At 52.8% G+C, this 5,000-nt stretch overlaps 1 non-coding gene across 1 annotated transcript in view; it reads left to right on the plus strand.

Annotated features, from left to right (window-relative positions):
- The window catches only part of TRNAL-AAG (transfer RNA leucine (anticodon AAG)), an 82-nt gene extending 5 nt beyond the window's left edge, over positions 1 to 77 (plus strand). The window contains exon 1 of the tRNA in view: positions 1 to 77. This exon is cut by the window's left edge and continues 5 nt beyond it. This is a non-coding gene — a tRNA (tRNA-Leu).
- Positions 78 to 5,000: the final 4,923 nt, after the last annotated feature.

The following is a 5,000-nucleotide window of genomic DNA, read 5'->3' on the forward strand; positions in this document are numbered from 1 at the left end:
CGTGGCCGAGCGGTCTAACGCGCTGGTTTAAGGCACCAGTCTCTTCGGGGGCGTGGGTTCGAATCCCACCGCTGCCAAAACTTTTATTGCTTCTCTACAAGGTCGTACATCCAATGTATTGAATATTGTATTATAAAATAGTGCAAGCCATCGGTAGCATGTCCGAACGGTTTAAGGCGCTGGTTTAAGGCACCAGTCTCTTCGGGGGCGTGGGCTCAAATCCCAACAATGCCGAAACTTTTATTGCTTCTCTACCTGATCGTTTGTCCAGATCATTGAACATTGCATTATAATATATTACGTGTAACGAGGGTAGTGGGCATGGAGCTCGAGGATAGAAAAAGAAGAAGACTTGCTGTGATCGCAGACTTGCGTTCAGTTAGCCCTTGCGCTAAATAAAGCTTTCCTTCGCCGAGTTCGCCTGCTTGTTCAACAACCCGTTTCAAGTGGTGGAGGTGCTGGGTACATCTGGTCCTCACCCTGGAACTTCGCAGCCGCACACTCCAACGACCTCCTACAATGACTGATCCGGGGCCATCTCATGCTGCTACTCCAGATATCGCACCTGTGCCTGTCTTCTGCGCTTGCGCTCTCCGGCAGCGCGACCCCCCCATATTTGGTGGCACAGAGGACCAAGATGTGGACAACTGGATTGCCGAGTATGAACTGGTGAGCGCCGTCAATAAGTGGAACGCAGCCGATAAGCTCACAAATGTGAGTTTTTACCTGACCGACGTGGCAAAACTATGGTACAGAAATCATCAAAGTGATTTCAGTACCTGGTCGGAATTGGCGAAAACCCTCGCGGAAGTCTTTGGCCGTCCTGCTGTCCGCCGCCTTCGTGCTGAACAGCGCTTGCGGGGCAGAGTACAGAGAGCAGATGAAACTTTCACGAGCTACATCGAAGATGTGCTATTTCTCTGCAAGCTCGTCGATTCGACTCTGGACGAGGCAGGCAAGATCAAGAACATCATGAAAGGAATCGACGACGGTGCATTCCAAATGCTGGCTGCGAAGAGTCCCCAGACGGTCGCCGAGGTGATTCAGCTCTGCCAAAGCTATGATGAGCTGCGTAGGCAGCGCGCTTCCACACGTTGCGCTGCTCAAGACACCGCGGACATCTCATCCCTCGACTATCGCCATGACACCGCCGACCACTCTGCGTTGATGCCAGTTATAAAGCAATTCATACGCGAGGAGGTCGCCCGGCAGCTATCTATAATCACAAGACCTACCGAGCCGATGGCACCCTTGTCGCCTTCGCTTCGCCAGGTCATTCGATCGCAAGTTGCCGAAGCATTGCCGCCAGCTCAGGCTCCCCCAAATGTTACCGCACCACTAACGTATGCAGCCGCAGTTGCTCAACCACGTGCGCCAGCGTCTCCGGCCATCTACGAAGCTACTCGCCACGTTTATTCGTCGACCCCACCTTCCCGCTCGCTGACCGTCCCGTCTCCGGCTGTATATGAAACAGGTCAGAACGTTTATATGACGCCGCCGCCTGCACGACCATTTACGGTACCTTATTCAGCGAACAGTGCCCCTATCGTCAGCCAATGGCGCACTCCAGATAATCGGCCGATATGTTTTTCATGTGGCATCCCAGGCCACGTAGCTCGTCACTGCCGTCGTCGCAGCTTCTCTTCTCACGACATTGCAGGGGCCTCACATTACATGCCCACCATGCCCACTCAGCCGCGATATCCCGTTCCTGCCAATCCACCTCTAGACGTACGTCCCGGTCGCCGACCATCCGGCGCAAGCCGTTCACCTTCTCCTCGTCGTCGATCTATTTCTCCGATGTTACGTCACAACAGCCCACCGCGAGGGGAAAACTGACGGGCGCAGTTCCGGAGGCAAGAACTGCGTTGGCAGCGAAAATTTCAAGACCTAACTGCTGTCCCCCGAACGAAATCGAACTCTATATTGATGGCATTAAGGTGCACGGACTTGTTGACACTGGAGCTGCCGTATCTGTAATTAGCGAGAAACTGTGCTGAAACTTGAAGAAAGTGACCACACAGCTTACCGACCTATCTTTGCAGACAGCTACGTCCCATCATATTCAGCCTTCAGCTTTGTGCACCGCACGAGTCGTCATTCAAGGTGTGATGTACGTCGTCACATTTGTAGTTTTATTCCGTTCTTCGCATGACGTTATCCTTGGGTGGGACTTTCTTTCGTCAAATTCTGCTTTGGTCGACTGTGCTCGTTCTGAACTCGCGTTGTCTGTGCCGTGCTATGACCCCGACGATGGTGCTTCGTGTAGAGTGTTTGCTGCTTCTGACGTTGACATTGCGCCTTTCTCAGCTGTTGTCTCGGTGTCGTGTGCCTCCCCTCCGAAATCGCCTGTGTTGTTTATGCCATCGGTCCCATCTGCGTGCCGTCGAAATATCATGCTTCCGTTTGCCGTCGTCATTTTTCGCAATGGTCACGCTGCCATTTATGTGTGCAATCCGTCGCACAGCCCGTCATCCCTACTACGCGGAGAATGCCTGGGAAGCTACGAACTTTACGAGTGCATTCTTCCGACTACTGTACCCGATTCTGCGGTTTCGCTCCCAATTGGTGCTGTCACTCCAACCAACGCACCTAATGATGCTCTGGACGTATTCTCGGATGCCATCGACTCTGAGCTCGCACCAACTCAGCGCGAAGAGATTATAAATTTTCTTCTCCGCTTTCGTTCTTCATTCGATCGTGACCAGTCAGGCTTAAGCCGAACCTCTGCGGTCGTTCACCGTATTGACACCGGTCAACAAGCCCCGCTAAGGCAGCGTCCGTACCGTGTGTCATCTGCTGAACGCCGTGTCATCGACGAACAAGTGGACGACATGTTGAAACGTGGCATCATCGAGCCCTCCAACAGTCCCTGGGCTTCACCAGTTGTTCTCGTCAGGAAAAAAGACGGATCCATCCGGTTCTGCGTTGACTACCGCCGACTCAACAAGATAACGCGCAAAGACGTATACCCTCTGCCGCGCATCGATGATGCTTTGGACTGCCTACAAGGAGCAGAGTTCTTTTCTTCGTTAGATTTACGCTCTGGCTACTGGCAGGTGCCCATGGCAGAGGGTGACCGCCCGAAGACAGCCTTTGTAACACCGGATGGACTATATGAATTCACCGTTATGCCATTTGGCCTCTGCAATGCGCCTGCCACTTTCGAAAGAATGATGGATACCGTCTTGCGAGGTCTGAAATGGAAAACGTGCCTCTGTTATTTGGATGACATTGTGGTATTTTCAAGCGACTTTGTGACCCACCTCAGCCGCCTCGAGCAAGTTCTTACGTGCCTTTCCACGGCGAGACTTCAACTTAACTTGAAGAAATGCCACTTCGGCGCTCGCAAGCTTGTAATTCTCGGCCATGTGGTTTCTAAGGACGGCATTCTCCCGGACCCTACGAAACTTAATGCAGTCGCGGCGTTCCCAAAGCCAACCACCATCAAAGAGCTTCGAAGCTTCATCGGCCTATGTTCTTACTTCCGGCGCTACGTCCGCAATTTCGCCTCCATTATCGCCCCCTTGACCAATCTTCTTGCCAGAAGTTCTGACTTGTCAGCGTGGTCGCAGGCGTGTGATGATGCATTTCAGGAACTCCGACGGCTCCTCACCACGCCTCCCATACTCCGACATTTCGATCCGTCTGCTCCCACGGAGTTTCATACGGACGCTAGTGGTGTCGGGCTAGGGGCCATACTGGCCCAACGCAAGGAGGGCTTTGACGAGTACGTCGTTGCCTATGCCAGCCGCACCCTCAGTAAAGCCGAGAAGAATTACAGTGTAACTGAAAAGGAGTGCCTCGCCATTATTTGGGCAATCGGAAAATTTCGGCCTTATTTATATGGACGTCCGTTTGATATTGTAACAGACCACCATGCGCTTTGCTGGTTATCTTCACTAAAAGATCCTAATGGTCGGCTCGCTCGTTGGGCATTGCGGTTACAGGAGTTCGATATCCGTGTTATCTACCGTTCTGGCCGGAAGCATTCCGACGCCGATGCCCTGTCACGTTCGCCATTGGCTTCAGAGCCTGTCGGCTCGCCTATCTCCACTAGTGCTGCCTTGGCCATCAGCATCTCGGACATGCCTTCCGAGCAACGCAAAGATGCTTGGATTTCATCTCTTTTGGACTTTCTCTCAAACCGGACGCCCGCTCCAGTTTCCAGGACGCTTCGCCGTCAAGCAGGACACTTCGCTATTCGGGATAACCTGCTTTACCGCCGAAACTACAGCTCGATCGGCCGTAAGTGGTTGCTCGTGATACCCCGACATCTGCGCTCTGACATCTGTGCCACGTTCCACGATGATCCGCAATGTGGCCACGCTGGTGTGTTAAAAACATACACCCGCTTGCAGCTGCGGTACTACTGGCGCGGTATGTACCGTTTCGTTCGCCGTTACGTAAGGTCTTGCCTTACGTGCCAGCGACGCAAAATGCCCACTCAACATGCCACAGGTGCCTTGCAGCCGTTGCCATGTCCAGCGCGAGCTTTCGATCGTGTCGGAATCGACCTTTACGGTCCGCTTCCCTATACTTCGAGTAGCAACCGCTGGGTCATTGTCGCTATCGACCACCTAACGCGGTACGCTGAAACAGCTGCGTTACCTTCCGCTACCGCAAAAGACGTTGCGTGTTTTATACTGCAAAACCTGGTTTTAAGGCATGGAGCACCTCGGGAGTTACTAAGCGACCGTGGCCGCGTTTTTCTCGCCGATGCCATCAAAGCGTTGTTGAGCGAGTGTCGCATCATACACCGCACTACCACAGCCTATCACCCGCAAACTAATGGGATGACAGAGCGTTTTAATCGTACACTTGGGGATATGCTGGCCAAGTACGCTTCATCCGACCAGTCAAATTGGGATAGCATACTCCCTTTTGTGACATATGCTTACAACACTGCAACGCAAAGCACCACTGGATTTTCACCTTTCTTCCTTTTTATGGACGCGAGCCATCATCAACAATGGATACCATTCTTCCTTATCGACCGG

The sequence above is a fragment of the Rhipicephalus microplus genome, chromosome 3 (genome assembly GCF_043290135.1).
Source record: "Rhipicephalus microplus isolate Deutch F79 chromosome 3, USDA_Rmic, whole genome shotgun sequence".
NCBI classification, from domain to species: Eukaryota; Metazoa; Arthropoda; class Arachnida; order Ixodida; family Ixodidae; genus Rhipicephalus; species Rhipicephalus microplus.